We start from the raw sequence: 17,174 nt of genomic DNA on the forward strand, positions 1-17,174 counted from the left end.
AGGAAAGGGAAATCCAGATCCAGAGGTACAGAGGTCCCCCCCAAAAATCAACCCGATGAGGTCCACACCGACACAGAGTAATTAAAATGGCAAAAAAGTACTGATAAAGAACATCTTTTTAAAGTAGCAAGAGAAAAGTAAACAGATACAAAACAAGTGAAGCCTGATAAGGCTATCAGCTGATTTCTCAGCAAAACTCTACAGGCCAGCAGGAGTGGCATGATATATTCAAAATGCTAGAACAAAACACAACACAACACAACACAACAAAACACCTGCAACCAAGAATATCCTGTCTCCAAGGCTATCATTTAGAATTGAAGGAGAGATAAAGGGTATCCCAGAACAATAAAAATTAAAGAAATTCATAAGCACTATACCCACCTATAAGAAATATTAAAGGGGACTTTTGAGTGGAAAGTAAGGACCATAAGTAAGAGTAAGAAAACTAGGAAGCACAAAGGAGTAAAATGAAGTATACCTATAAAAGTTAGTCAAGGGATTCAAAAATGAAAGGATGTAAAGTATGAACCTAAAATGTGAAGGTTGGGAAGGAGGAGTAAAAATTTAGTGCTTTTAGAATGGCTTCAAACTTAAGCAACCATCCACCAAATATAGTCTGCTATATGCATGTGATGTTATATGTAAACATAATGGTAACCACAAATCAAAGTCAGTGATAGGAAAAAATAAAAGGAAAGGAATCCAAGTATATCACTAAAGAAAGCCAATAAACCTTGAGAGAAGAAGAAAGGAAGAAAGAAAACTATAAAAGCAACCATAAAACAAGGAACAAAATGGCAATAAATGCATACTTACCAATAATTACTTTGCTGCCTAGAAGACACGTATTTCAGTCCTAAAGACACATGTAGATTGAAAGCGAAAGAACAGAAAAGCAGGGTACCTGGGTAGCTCAGTCAGTTAAGCGTCTGCCTTTAGCTCAGGTCATGATCCCAGAGTCCTAGGATGGAGCCCCACATCAGGCTCCCTGCCCAGCGGGGAGCCTGCTTCTCTTTCTCTGTCTGCCTGCAGTTCCCCCTGCTTGTTCTCCCTCTCTTTCTCTCCGTCAAATAAACTCTAAAAAAAAAAAAAAAGAATAAAAAATAATTAATCATGCGAATGAAAGTGAAAAGAAAGCTGTAACAATACTTTTATCCATATGGACATTAAAACAAAGACTGTAAAAAGAGACAAGGAAGGATAGCATATAATCATAAAGAAAAGTTAATACCTATTCTCAAACTTTTCCAAAAAAAATAGAACAGAAAGGAAAGCTTCCAAATTCATTCTTCGGAGCCAGCATTATCCTGATACCAAAGCCAGATAAAAACACTACAAAAAGAGAGAGAGAGAGAGAGAGAGAGAGAGAGAGAGAGAGAGAGAGAAAACTATGGCCCAATATCTCTGATGAATATAGATACAAAGATTCTCAACAAAATATTAGCAAACTGAATCCAACAACATTTTAAAAAAAAACATTCAACATGATCATATAGGATTTATTACTGGGATATAAGAGTGGTTCAATATTTGCAAATCAATCAATGTGATACATTATATCAATAAGAGAAAGAATAAACACCATATGAAAATTTCAAAAGATGCAGAAAAAGCATTTGGCAATGTATAATTTCCATTCATGGTAAAAACTCTCAACAAAATAGGTTTAGAGGGAACGTATCTCAACATAATAAAAACCTTATATGAAAACTCACAGCTAATATCATACTCCATGGGGAAAACCAGAGAGCTTCTCCCCTAAGATCAAGAACAAGACAAGGATGTCCACTCTTACCACTTTTATTCAAGATAGTAGTATTGTGAGTCCTAGGCATAGCAATCTGACAAGAAGAAATAAAAGGCATCCACATCAGAAAGGAAGAAGTGAAACTTTCATTATTTGCAGATGACACAATACTACATATAGAAAACCCTCCAGCAATAAACTACTAGAACTGATGAGTGAATTCAATAAGGTCTCAAGGATACATAATCCATATATAGAAATATCCACTGCATTACTATGTACTAATAATGAAGTAGCAGAAAGAGAAATTCAGAAAACATTTCCATTTATAATTGAACCAAAAAGAATAAAATTCCTAGGAATAAACTTATCCAAGAAGGTGAAAGACCTATACTGTGAACAGTACAAAACACTGACAAAGAAATTGAAGATTACACAAATGGAGAGATATTCCATGCTCATGGAATATATATATCATATATATATATATATATATATATATATATATCAATATCATATATATATTCAGTGGTATTTCTGATATGTTGCATTAAATATTGATTGCTCAGTATTTTATTAATAATATTTCTCAAATATATATTAATATATTTATTTTAAATGGAAAACTAAAGTCAGGATTTATATGACAAAAAATAACTTTGATTTAACTGTCTCTTAAAATCTGGGTTCATGATATAAGAACAGGATAAAAATTTTTGTTAAGAATAGTTTATTGATAGTGACATGAGCAAGATGGTGGATCTTCCAGCACTCACTGAAACATCGATTTTGACAATCCCACACAAATGAGAGTGCCTTTGTGGGAAAGGTATATCAACACATAAAATCAACATATAAAAATCAGTTACATTTTTATACCCTAATAATGAACTATCAAAAATAACCCCAAATAAATTAGAATACAATCCCATTTACAGTCACATGAAAAAGAATACAATACTTAAGAATAAATTAAACTAAGGAGGTAAAAGACCTATAAACTGAAAACTATAAAATATTGATGAAGGAAATTGAAGATGACAAAAATAAAATATATTGAAATATATTCTTTGTTCATGGATTGGAAGAATTAATATTACTGAAATATCCAAACTCCTCAAAGCGACTGGTAGTTTCAATGTAATCCTTATCAAAATTTTGATGGCATTTTTCACCAAAGGAGAAAAACAACAGTCCTAAAATTCACAGGGAACTACAAAAGAGTCCAAATAGCCAAAGCATTCTTGGGACACCTGGGTGGTTCAGTGGTTGAGCATCTGCCTTTGGCTAAGGGCATGATCCCAGAGTCCCAACCTCGGGCTCCCTGCATGGAGCCTTCTGCCGCCTCTGCCTATGTCTCTGCCTCTCTCTCTCTGTTCTCCCATGAATAAATAAATAAAATCTTAAAAAAATAGCCAAAGCATTCTTGAGAAAGGACAAATCTGGAGACTATATTATAATTTTTATTTCAAAATATGTTACAAAGTTATAGTAATTAAGCCACTATAGTACTGGTATTAAGACAGTAAACCAATGGAAAAGAATAGAGAAAAACAAACACATCTACTGTCAACTGATCTGTGACAAGGATGCCAAGAACACACTGTAGGGAAAGAATAGTCTCTTTAATAAATGGTATTAGAAAAACTGGATATACACATTTAGAAACTGGGCCCTTATCAATTACCATATACAGAAATAAAAAATGAATCAAAGACTTAAACATTAGATCTAAAACTATAAAACTGCCAGAAAAAAAGCATTAGGGAAAAAGCCTCCTGACGCTGGTTCAGGCATTTATTTTTTGGGTATAACCCCCAAAATATAGACAACAAAAGCAAAAATAGACAAATGAGATTTCATCAAACAGGAAAAGCTTCTATGCAGGTAACAACAAAATAAAGACACAACTATGGAACAGGAGAAAATATTTGCAAATCATATATATAATCAGGGGCCAATATCCAAAATAATAAGAAACTCCTAAAAGTCAATGGCAAAAAACAAAACAAAAACCACCCCAAAACAAGGAAGACATACAAGTACCAACAGGTATATAAAAAGATCCTCAAGGTCACTAATCATCAAGAAAATATAAATCAAAACTATAATGAGATATCACTTCACACCAGTTAGGATGATTATTACTTAAAAAAAAAATAGAACACGTGTTGGAGAGGATAGGAAGAAAACCAAACACTTGTGCATCATTGGTGTGAATGTAAATTATTAGAGCCACTGTGGAAAACTAGATAGAGGTTCCGCAAAAATTTCAAAATAGAACTACCGTATGATCCAGCAATTTCACTTATGGGTGTATGCCCAAAGGAAATAAAATTAGTATATCAAAGAGATATTTGCTCTCTCATGTTCATTGCAGCATTATTCACGATGACCAAGATATAGAAATCACCTTCCATCTACAGATGAAAGGATTAATAAAATATGGCATATATACCCAGTGGGATATTACTCAGCCTCATGAAAGAAGGAAATTCTACTATTTGCAATAACATGGATGAACCTGGAAGATATTATGTTAAATGAAAGAAGCCAGACACAGAAGGACAAATACTATATGATCTCATTTATATGTGGAACCTAAAAAAGTCAAATTCGTAAAAGCAGAATTAGATTGGTACTTGCCAGGGGATGATGGATGGGGGAAATGAGATTTGGTCAAAGCACACAAAGTTTCAATTATTTAAGATAAATAAATTCTGAAGATCTAATGTACAGCATGGTGCCTATAATTAATAATGCAGTGTTTTGTATTTGAAATTTGCTAACGAGTAGAACCTGTGTTCTAACTACATACACAAACACACCATTGGTAACCACGTGACATAATGGATATGTTAATTAGCTTCATTGTGGTAATAATTTCACAATGTATACATACTTGGAAATATTACTTTGTACATACTAAATATATACATTTTATTTGTAAATTTTACCTCAATAAAGCTGAGGAAAATAGTTTATTGGTGAATGGATTTAAATTAATAATTCATTTTCCAACTCTTCCTGGGTACATTGTTAAACATAGTGCCCCAATTTGAAAGAAAAAACAAACACCCAGAGATTATTTAGGGTTATTTGATAAGTCTCTAAAACTGTCAAAGTGAGTAAATGAGTAATAAATTATTATAATACAGGTGTTTTCCCCCTTCTTTCATTTTGCTCTTGCCCTTGAAAATAATTTTTATAGATCATTAGATACTTTTGGAAAATTACTTCAATGAAATTGAAAACTTTGAATGACAGTGCTAGAATTAGACTCATGTCCATCTTCATGCTTACTTAGCATTGATATCTATAAAAACAAAAATGCAGGAATAGAATTGATACTTAATTCTGTCTCGTTTTAGGAATGCATTTAAGGGATGCCTGAGTGGCTCAGGGGTTGAGCGTCTGCCTTTGGCTCAGGGCGTGATCCTGGGATCCAGGATCGAGTCCCACATCAGGCTCCCTGCAAGGAGCCTGCTTCTTTCTCTGCCTATGTCTCTACCTCTCTCTCTGTGTCTCTTGTGAATAAATAAATACAAAAAATCTTAAAAAAAGAAAAAGAAAAGGAATGCATTTAATTTATGTATCTACAGGTGAATAAGTTACTGTTTTTTAAAAATCCTAACTATTCACCTCATTAAGAAATAGATTTCTAGTAACAGTTAATTTTTTTTGTTTTAATTTTTTTATGATTATTTCTAAAATTATATATGATATATATTGATTTTTGAATATTTATTTATGAGAGACACACAGAGAGAGGCAGAGACATAGGCAGAGGGAGAAGCAGGCTCCCCGAAAGGAGCTGATGCGGGGCTTCATCCCAGATCCCAGGATCAGGATCTGAGCCGAAGGCAGACGCTCACCTGCTGAGCCATCCAGGTGTCAGTATATATATATATATATATATATATATATATATATATATATATATATGCTGATTTTATTATGTACCTGTAATAGATAGGAGAGACTATATTGGTTTTTTAAATTATTTTTCATAGGAGACATACAACAAAAAAAAAAAAAAAGAAAGAAAAAGTAAGGCTTACTGCTGCAAGCCATGCTTTAGACTACATTAGCACATGGTAGGCACAACCTCATAATTCTGACTGGAAATCAGAAGACAAAGGTAGAGGGCATTTTTCCTGGCTGATTGTGGGTAGTCATAAACCCAGCATAAGGATTCCAGTCCTATAGATATTGAGCTCACATACAAAACCCCAGGCAAGACATGCCTAATAGCAATAGTTCTCTGGCTTCTATGATGACAATCTTTGAAACATCTCTGGAGAATATTCTAATTATGATCCTAATGCCCCTTGTCCCATTAATAGCCCCACACTACAATATTCACTGTCATCTTGAGAGTTTTGGACACTCAGCAGTGTCCCAGTGGTCCCAAATTCTGGTTGTTCCAGCTCCACAGTGGCATCAAGGCTTCAGAGAATCTTGGCTGCTCTGGGAAGCAGGATCAAGCCTAGAATGAGCCTGTAGCCACCAACCTCCTCTCTTTTCAAAATAAAGTATTATGGTTTTTCGAGAAACTGCCTTTTCACGGAGGCTCTCACTAGGAGGCATTGTAGACTTCTTCAATCTGATACGCTGACGCACAGCTGCTTCTGTCTGGTGTTGCAGATGGCACATCCAGCACTCTACCAGTCTCTCAACTCTCATTTCACTCAATGAGGTCCTATTTCGTTTGTTCTGGATTTCCAGAGATGCTCCAGGAGCCATTTTAGCTTCTGATATGTCAACTTGTATCTTTTCATGTTGAAATAATTATTGTGGCTGCTTTGCTGACGTTTTCTTTTAGTCATAAGCTGATGATTGCCATTTGTTTCCTTACACAGCAATCCAGAAAAAGGACTATAGGACTGAGAGGGACACTTTTAAGACTCTTGAGTTGATGGACTGATACAATTTAATCTGGAGAACTGGAGCCATAAAGAAAGCCACAGGCAGGCCCAGCCGCCTGGTCTTTGTGGAGCTCATGCTTGGCTAAATGCCAACACCATCCTCATCAGATTGTACTTTGTACTTCTAAAAAATAATGTCTTCACTTCCATGTCCTTGGGGTAAGAAGCAGCTTTGTTATTTGGCAAACACTTCTGGTTCTGAACCATTTACAGAATTGCTGAATTAACCTCCTGTTCTCCCTCATGCTTCAGGTGTCCAAATCTCAGAAATCAGCTAGTGCAGGGGGAAAAGGAGCAAAAAGGATTATCTCAGTTCTGAACAAACAGAAATGTAGCCAATTTCCTCAAGTGAAATGGCATGATCCTTAGTGGAGCTTTGTCAGCCAGTGACCCCACGAAGCAGCAATGTCCCCCAAGGGAAGCAAACATGCCAACCACACGGCCTCTCTGACTTCCCGCTGCAGATCAGGGCTGCTGATTTTGCTCTATGTAAGTTCAGGAATGTGAAACATCAAAGATGCAACCTATTATCTGTGACTATAATAATACTCTTTTTTTCTCCAGTTGCAATGAAGAATGGGGTTATTAAACAATACATATCTGCCCGCTTAAAAAATTAATACAAACCAAAGCATGATCCCTATTCAGTGCTTCCACCAAATTGTCTGTGATATCAGTTATTAAATACCATGTGATCAAACTGCTTGAAATAATTTTTTCATAATTGTTTATAAATCTGAGAGGAATTGGGGATCCCTGGGTGGCTCAGTGGTTTGGCGTCTGCCTTCAGCCCAGGGTGTGATCCTGGAGTCCCTGGATCGAGTCCCGTGTTGGGCTCCCGGCACGGAGCCTGCTTCTCCTTCTGCCTTGTCTTGGCCTCTCCCTCCCTCCCTCCCCCACCCTCTCTCTATCATGAATAAATAAATAAAAATCTTTAAAAATAAATAAATAAATCTGAGAGGAAGAAGATGGTAATTTGTGACTTTTAGTATGTATTTGATTCCTAATGTATCAGGCCTTTGTAGTCATTGGCATTTATGAATATTACTTGTGTTTTTATTATTGATCTTTTAAGGATTTTTCTAATTTATCTGACTTCTAAAATCATTCCTTTGGCTAGTTGCTTCCTTAGTTCACTAGTAGTTGGCTCTGGCTTTTGAATATACGTAGTAGTTCTAATATTTTCTTTATTAGTTTCTTTGAAATTACTAATTATTTCTGCACTTTTAACCTTATTTTGTTATATTTCTCAGAACATTTATGGTTCGAAGCTTAATAAAGATTTTTAACTATGAGATTTAATGATGTATACAATGAGGTCAGAATTTTTCTCTAGAGACTATTCCATGATGCATTCAATATGTTTTAATGTGTAGTATTTTATGAGAATTTTTGAGCTACTTTATAATTTGGTTTTGATGTTTCCTTTTCCTGAGTTAAGTGCAATTTTCTATTGTTTATTTAATATCCACAATTACATTTTTCTCTTTTATAATAAATTTCAAGTGTTTTTGAACAATGATCTGAAAACATTACAGCAGGAAGAAGTGAAATTTAAAATTAGATATAATTAAACTTTTTTAAAATAACAAAGAAAAAAACAGAAAACACATAGCTTATATATGGCTGACAAGTGAATCTACTCAAGAAAAAGGGAAAAAACACAAATACATAAAATACCAAATATTAAAAGTAATTATAGTTACTATAGAAACTGTATGAATTAAAATTGCTCAATTACATGCAGTTAAAATGAATAAAGGAAAAAACTAGATTCATTGGCTATTTTATAAAAATGTAATTCCCCTGATACAACTTCAAGTTACAAGGAAAACAGAAAGTTATTATAATAGAAGAAATATAGAATTTTTCCAAAAGCACCATTCCCCCAGATGCACTAAATCTAGATGATTCTATGAAGAACTTCTACCAAAGCTAAATCTTTAGAATACAGATGAGTATGATGCCATTTGAAAATATCCAGAATATATTTGAGAAGAGAAAGTTAATTTTTAAAAATCCAATGTTTGCAAAGTAGAAAGTATATACAGATCAACTCAAACAATATTAAAAATCCTTTAAAATATTAACAAAACAAAATACTAAGAAAATATTGGATACATTCTCATTAAGAATAAAAATACAAAATGTATATGGTTAATATTTTTTCTAAAAGTGCTGACCACAAATTAGAAAAAGAAAGATTTCAGAGCTTTATAAAAATGGAAAGATGGGTTAATAAAATTGATTTTGGAGATTATATGCCTGAGTTATTAGAAAACCCAAGATGATTGAGTGAGGAATGGTGCTAATGGTGGTAATCAAACAGGGTTCAATTGATAAAGAAGATACACAGAACCCAAAATATCAGTATTTATGATTATATGGTTTGTGAAGGAAAAAAGATACAATACGGTAAGAGCAATAAAGTAAAAGTATTTATAGCAGCCCAAGGTGTCATGAAAAGGTTCTGCAAACCCAGGTACAAGCTCTGGTGACCTTCCCTCTTAAGGGTTACAGGGAACTACTTTATTTCTCAGATTGGAAACTACTGACTTGTGCACAAAATATCTCTAACGTAATTCAAACACGGCAGATGTAAACACATTATAAATCTACTAATCTTTAAATTTGACTGGCATACAAAAAATAATAAAGTTTAATCAATGAATTATAAAGAAATAGTCAGCAAGGTATGATAAATTGCACATGTAGGTGAATATAGGTGAGAAGTATATTATTAAACATACTATTTAAAGTAAACATAAAATATATTATTATTTAAAGTAAAATTCAAGTACTTAAGTTCAAATTATGAAGATTTCTTTCTCAAAAATAGTACAGAATCAAAACATGACGTGAGATTAAGTAAGCCCTTTTTTTCAACTTTTTAATATTCTATTCAAGAAAAATTGAGATCTACAACTCATAAAATTTATGCATATAGAAAAATACCAGGATTATAGCTAGACCCCCCCATGCCCAGCAGGCTGTGGATGTGCAGAATAAATACAATGAAACAGTTTTTAAAAGAGCATATTGATTCTTTTCATAAGAAAACTTTATTATAGGGGATCCTGAGGTGGCTCAGTGGTTTAGCACCTGCCTTTGGCCCAGGGCGTGATCCCTGAGTCCCGGGATCGAGTCCACATCAGGCTCCCTGCATGGAGCCTACCTCTCTCTCTCTGTGTCTCTCATGAATAAATAAATAAAATCTTTTAAAAAAAAGGTTTATTATGAAGGACTTTGTCTCATTCTTTATTTTTTTTCTCATTCTTTAATCTTTCCAAGTTTCCTTTAACTTTACTCTACGTATCTGAAAGAAAAAAAACCTAATGTACTCAAAACCAATTTCTAAATTCAGTTTCTGGGCCATAAAAGAGCTTTATCATACCTTTATGTTTGTCAAAAGTAATAGGATATGAAACAAAAGTAATTAACATTTACAATTATTTTTCTTTATAATAGAAATAATGCCATGCTTTTTAGCCCGAGGTGTTGATTAAAAAATCCCACTAGTTTGTGAAAGGATAACATCTTTTCTAAAATGCAAATATTTTTCTTTCAGATTTGGCAAAATAGAAGAGAAAATTAAGTAGGAGAAACTAAAGAAAAAGCTCACAAATCAAGCTAGGTTTATAAAGAATTGTATACTTTAATAATTAGAAGATTGAGGAATACTGTTCAGTTGAAATAATTATAAAAAAAAAGAAATAATCATATATAAAACATTTCAATGTTCGTGGCTATTTCAAATCACATCAAATTCACCTCTACATTTACTTCACATTCTAAGCAAAAACTCAGTAATTGAAACAATTTGTCTTTATTGATGTTTTCCTTTCTTTCCAATCTTCTTTTTATATCTGTCATAGCTTCCTTGGGATGAGAATGTTTCTAAAACATTTATTAACTCTAGATTTGAATTGCTCTTCCATGTAGTTTTATCTACTGTCTCGCCTTTTTTTTTTTTTACTTAATGACGGTGTTGCTTAGCTCTATTATGAACTTATCTTATTAGGAACGTTAATAATTTCCTAATTGCATCTAAGTCAAGTTCAATAGATAAATGTCCTGCTTTCCCACCCAGGAGTGAAAACATAAGCAGCTTTCCCAAAATTTTATTTCTATACAAGTATATATCAGATCAACAAATACAGCCACACAAAATTTTGTTGTTCATTTGGCATACTCATTCTTTTGGTAATCAGTAGTCTATAATGAGTAAAAGATGTTAATATATTAAGTAAAGAATGTTAACGCATAATGCTCTCTTAAAAGGAGTGTTTCAATTTGGATCTGAAAAACTAAGAAGATGCTGTGGTTTTCACTTTTATAAAAGAGATAATCTGTTTCGTTATTTTAATTATCCTTCTGAGAAATGAAACAGCTGCCTTCATCATAATTCCCTGCATTTCCACCTTCCCAACCTTAGGGGAGGAATAAAAATTCTTTTCAAACTTTTAGATCCATCTGTTTACTTTCTAGTTAGCATAAATAGGGAGAAATTGCTTATGGTTTCTAGCATTCTATTCATCCCAAGCTGGTAGTTTGGGTCTGTTGCTTGCTTGTTTGTTTTTGACTATTTGTTCTGTGTGTGATGGCAAACATTTCCATGTTATTCAGTTGGGTGAGTTTCATCTTGATAATTGTTTAAGTCACCTTTATTATGTCTTCCCTCAATTTAAGGGCTTAATTTCTGAATCAGTTGGCCAGTCATCAGTATTCATTCATTTAATAATATTTATTATATAATAGATATTCTACTGGGCCCTAGTTATAAAAAGTAAATAAAAAAGAAAGTCTGCTTTTGTAAAGCTTTGAAGGAGTCAATTATAGTGTTCCTTCTTTTGGCAGGTAGAGTAGATAGCAAAAACTTCTCTAAAGAAGCCCCATTTAATCCAAAAAAAATTTTTAATCCAAAATTTAAAGAAAAATGATTTGCCATTTAATGGTAAAGGGGACAAGGAGGAAGAAGAGCATTCCAGGAAGAGATAATAGCATGCTCAAAGGTCTTGAGGTAAAGAAAAAGAAAATGGAATACTCAAGAAAGTCAAAGAAAATAGTGATATCTTTAGCTTAGTGTCCCTGTGAGAATAGAGTGCCAGGTGAGATTGGAGAAATGGGCAAGGTTCAGGTCACATAGGGCTTTTAGAGTATGGCTGGGCATTTCTTTTTAAGGTGGGGAAGGAGGATATCCAATTAAAGTAATCTTAAGTCTTTAAGGATATTAACTCTTTAAGAACATGATTTTTTTCTTTAAATGGAGAATGAATAATGGTTTGAAGGCAGCAACAGTAGGAGAGTCTAGGTAGGATGATGATTGTGGCCACCCATAAAACCAAAACCAAAATTTGGTTTGGATGCTGACACTGATGAGAGCATGCATGCCCCCCAGCCCCCTACACACATACCCCAAGAGGGTATGGAAAGTTTTATTACTCACATAATGAGGCTTTCTGGGAGAACAGTGTGGTTCCTAAGCGGGTCTGAAAATGGCTTGAGACAGTAGTAAAAGGAGACTAGCTTGTCATTTTTATGGTGATTAATTGGTAGGGCCAGGGAAAGAGTTTCTGCATGTGGTCTGAACTTCCCACCAGTGCTGAAGCACTGGAGGACAGAGAGGAAGAGAAGGTATCTTGCCAGTCTTCATTACTTAATGTAATAAATCCGATAGTTACAGGCTTATGGAACACGGCCTACTAGAAAATATCAGTATCGACTATGTAACTATATATTAAAATGAAGATATTTCATGACCACAATGGTTTTCTTAGTGTGAGACACTTAACGTTGCACTAGGTGAAATCTTGGTCAAGGCACCTTGTAAGAATAATATGGCAAGTGAGGATCTCGAAAGCTTTCAGTGCAGTCCAGGTCTTCTTCTTTCTTTTATCTTGAAGCCAATTGCATCATTTGGATTACCTAGTAAAGTTCGATCTGGGCATGATTCCTGGTTATTGTTAGTCTGATCTGACCGGTTCATCATTTTATCTCAGTTGAATGTAGGCAGGTATAAGGAGTGATGGTGAAAGCTCATTCTGCCAGAAGAATTCAGAGAAGACAGGCCATCTCTCGCAGAGGAACAGAAGATAATTGCATACTTAGGATGACTTATTTGTGCACAGAATCAGTATTGGAGTGGCACAGAAGTTAGGAGAAGTCAGGGCTCCTTCGTGATGAGAAGGCCCATCTTTACTTTATAATTAACAGGGTGACACTGTAAAATTTTAAGATGAGAAATAAGAGTGTCTGCTTTTCATTAAAAGAGAAATTAATTTCCCTGTATAATATTATGGGGTTGGATTCATGTAATCAACTTAGACCTGTTAGGCTATAATGCATTTAACACTACCAGAGGCAGAACATCTGTAAGAAAAATACTTTGATAACTAAAATGGTGTAAGATTTCCATGCAAATTAGTTCTATTTAATATGCTATCTATACATTCTTTTTAATACTTTATTAAATCGCTACTATGAGGAACTTTTTAAAATGTGAAATTATTTGTGTAGTACTAGTAACATAAATATTAAACTTTAGAATTTTTAACACATTGCAAAATAGCCCCCTTTATGAATCAGAACCAAGTTAAAAAGCATGAAGAATGCATTATGAAGAACCCAAATTACTTTGAAGTGAAAATAGTGGTTTTTTTTTTATTTTTTTATTGGTGTTCAATTTGCCAACATATAGAATAACACCCAGTGCTCATCCCATCAAGTGCCCCCCTCAGTGCCCATCACCTAGTCACCCCCACCCCCCGCCCACCTCCCTTTCTACCACCCCTTGTTCGTTTCCCAGAGTTAGAAGTCTCTCATGTTCTGTCTCCTTTTCTGATATTTCCCACTCATTTTGAAAATAGTGTTTTTAAATTGCTGTTAATTGTATGTACATCAGTTCTCTATGGCCATCTGGAAATGTATTTAAAATACCGACAGTTTGGCTCCAACCTCAGAAATTCCGATTGAATCAAAGGTAGGGGCCTGGCAAAAACTCCCCAGGTGACTGCTATATGAACACTAGTTTAGAACAGTTAATATGTGGAATTTCACAATTATTATAGTTATATAGGCTTCTAAAAATCTAATATGTACAGTCTTTTAAGAAAATAGAATATTTTAATATATTATTAGAGAAGTTCAACCAATTGTGCCATTTCCAATAAATATTAAAAAGATGATGCTACATAGCCAGACTAAGTTCACATTAAAGTAGTAGTGTTGAAATTTTATAAAAAAGGCAGTATTCATGATGTATTATAATTTAAATACTTAAATGAAATTATAGAATAGCACAATCATCTAAATCATTATTTCACTGATTGTTTTCTCATGGGAATTTATATATTGTTTTATTTATCCTATATTCTTTTCTTTCGTACTAGAGTTGGTCTAAGTTTACCTCAGTTGTTTATAATACTGATTTAAAAGTAGCAGGTTAAAGGATTAATTTATGTGGCCAAAAAAGACTAATTTAAGCCCTGAAAATATTTATATCTATGTGAGAATTAATCCCAAAGTTTTATGTACTCAAATTACTCAGGTCAGGGTAAGAAATGTTAATGGGGCAATTATAACTTCTTTGGGGGAAAACTAGGTCTGTGTGTGTGTGTGTTTTAATGGAAGTGTCTAGACTTTGATAGTACTTGATTTTTGCTCTTTTGAGGTATGCTGTGTACTGATATTGACCTTAAATAATCTTTCTTACAAACAGTTTAAATTAAGGCCAGAGCCTGTGAATATGCTACCTTAAACAGCAAAGGGGATAATTAAGTTTAAGAACTTTGAGATACAGAGAGTATCCTAAATTGGTCAGGTGGGTCCTATCTCATCACATAAAACCTTAGAAGGGGAGAATCTTTCCCATATATGGTCAGAAAGAGTTGTAATGATGGAAGGAAGCTCAGTGTGGTGCTCCATTGCGGGTTCAGCAGCTGGAGGAAGGGGCCATCAGCCAGGGAATGTGGGAAGCTTTCAAGAGGCAGATGTAAAAGGCTAAGAAAGAGATTTTTCCCCTACCTTCCCCTCAAGGGAACATAGACAGGCCTCTGACACCTTGATTTTATCCCAGTAACTCCTGTGTCAGGCAACTCAACAACTATAAGACAATGAATTTGCATTGTTTCAAGCACTAAGTTTGTGGTAAACTGTTGGCATATGAATAAAAAAACTAATATACTAGGCAAGAAAAAGATTAAAATTGATTACATATTACTAATATCGCTTTACTTTTTTAAATATTTATTTATTCATGAGAGACACACAGAGAGAGGCAGAGACATAGGCAGAGGGAGAAGCAGGCTCCCTGCAGGGGAGGGGATCATGGAGACTTGATTCCATCCCAGCACCCCAGGATCATGACCACAGCCAAAGGTAGACACTCAACCACTGAGCCACCCAGGTGACCCTTCTGTTCTTTATTTTTAAAAGGTAACAATGTAATGCGTTTTTAATGTTTTGTATCTTCAACAGACATGGAGAGGTTGTTTATCAACAAACACAACCTTTATGGATTGTGTTTAGTCGTTTCTTCTTGACAGTATCCTAAAATATTGGAATAGGGAAAATAGAACTGTAAAAAGGCTTACGCTTTCATAAGGCAGGTCTCATTAAAGCTTTTAACCATAAAGTGCGCAAAAATGTTTTCTTAGCGATACTGTGAAAAGCACATCTCTTGCTCTTCTACAGATCATATTTCTAGTCCAGCAATCATTAACACAAAGTTAAATTCCTTAAATTGCTATTGAAGCCTATTTTACTTTGAAGCATCTATTTGTTCTCATATCTAAAGCTCCAGGTGAGCACTCCCCATATGGTGAGAACTCTTTTCATCTCTAAAAAAATATCTTTATATAAGACCAAAGCAGCAAATTAAATAAGATTTCATGTGCCAATTCTGTGAGAATCTCAGAATACTAAGAAGTTTGAATCAAACAGTCCTTCCAGATAGTCTCCTTTTCATTTTTAACTCGGGTTACTGATTCTAACTATTTTATCACCTATTTATGGCTTTTCTCCTCTCTCTGCTTCTCCACCTGGTCAAACAGTATTTGTTAGTTATATTTTGATTATAGTGCACGCTGCTAAACAAAAGCAACTTCCTTTACCACTTCCATCTATTCAACACACACTCACTGGACTTCTATTATATGTGAGGTTTTGTTCCTAGGAACCGGGGACAGACAGAAACTTTAAGGAAAAAGGCAAAAAAAAAAAAAAATCTTCTATCATGGAACGTTATATCTTAATGAGTAGAAACAACCAACCAGACACTACCTTAAGTGTAACATCTATTTTAAGACGGGATGAAACCTATGAAGAAAACCAGACAAAAGCTAGGGAATGCTAGTGGGAGGAGTGGCTGGAATTCTGAATATGGTGCTTAGGGACATCTCCTTGGAGAAGGTAACACCTGAGCAAAGAAGAGGTGTAGAGGGAGGGAAGTAGATCCAGAGGATCACTCCAAGGAGAGGCAGTGACAACTGCAAGAGACTGAGGCCTGAATGTTTCTGGAGACCTCCAGGAACAGTCCCGTAATTGCTGGGAAGCCTGGTGGGGCCCAAGGCTGACTAAATGTGAAAGTCATGGGAAGCTGAAACTTCAAGGGCTCTTCCTCTAGGGCCCTTTCCAAGATTGCAAGGGGCCCTGGAAAAGTCTTCTCAATATGATGTGTCAGTTTTTTAAAATTAGTAAATTGTCGATATTTCTTTTTTTTTAATTGTTGATATTTCTGATCTTATTCTCAAGAGCTATATTCCCTTTTATATCAAAATTTGTATTTGAAATTGGGCATACTGCTTCTTAAATATTCAGATCCCACAATACCTGGGAACTCCCATCTAGGAGGTGATAGCCCAGAGATGGGGACAGTTAGGGGAGATGGAGGGTGAGATGAAGAAGAGGCAGGTACCTACTTTTAAGTGCTCTACTTAGCACATCACATCCTGGCTAATGAGTTCTGTGTTCATCCAATCAGGAGAAAACAATAAGATGACAATGTTAGTAAATGTGGTACGACACAAAAGTAAGGGAGCAGATGGGCTTTCCAATTACAATTCAGAATTAGAAAGTATAATCTCTTATTCACGAATCTGATAAATCCTTTAAAGAAGTTGATAGGAATACCAGAAGAACCAATTTAGCCAACCTGGCAGGCACTGAAGAGAGTACAATGAAAACAATAAATGTACAATGAAAACAATAAATGGTGCTGATTGAGACTCAGACAACCAGCAAATCTCAAACGAAAGCCTAGAGTAGAAGAATTGAAGTATGTGTTTGATGTTTTTATGTATGTTTCTTTTCTTAAATAGTCAGCAAGCAGCTGTTTTATTACACAGAAAGAAGCAAGATCCCAAATTTGACAAGAAGTCAGCAAAAAATACATTTAAGAGTTGATTTTCATGACTAAGTGTGCACAAATCAAATGTTCTGCATGCTAGAACTAGCAGTAGCAAGAATGCAAAAATATAAAACTTTGGGGACTTGGTCAG

At 34.6% G+C, this 17,174-nt stretch overlaps 1 long non-coding RNA gene across 2 annotated transcripts in view; it reads right to left on the reverse strand.

Annotated features, from left to right (window-relative positions):
* The window catches only part of LOC140614428 (uncharacterized), a 249,357-nt gene that overhangs the window by 146,194 nt on the left and 85,989 nt on the right, over nt 1–17,174 (reverse strand). For both annotated transcript variants that reach the window (XR_012015291.1, XR_012015290.1), the window contains one exon: nt 908–1,080. This is a non-coding gene — a long non-coding RNA (uncharacterized lncRNA). The remainder of the gene's footprint in view (nt 1–907; nt 1,081–17,174) is intronic.

The sequence above is a fragment of the Canis lupus genome, chromosome 22 (genome assembly GCF_048164855.1).
Source record: "Canis lupus baileyi chromosome 22, mCanLup2.hap1, whole genome shotgun sequence".
NCBI classification, from domain to species: domain Eukaryota; kingdom Metazoa; phylum Chordata; class Mammalia; order Carnivora; family Canidae; genus Canis; species Canis lupus.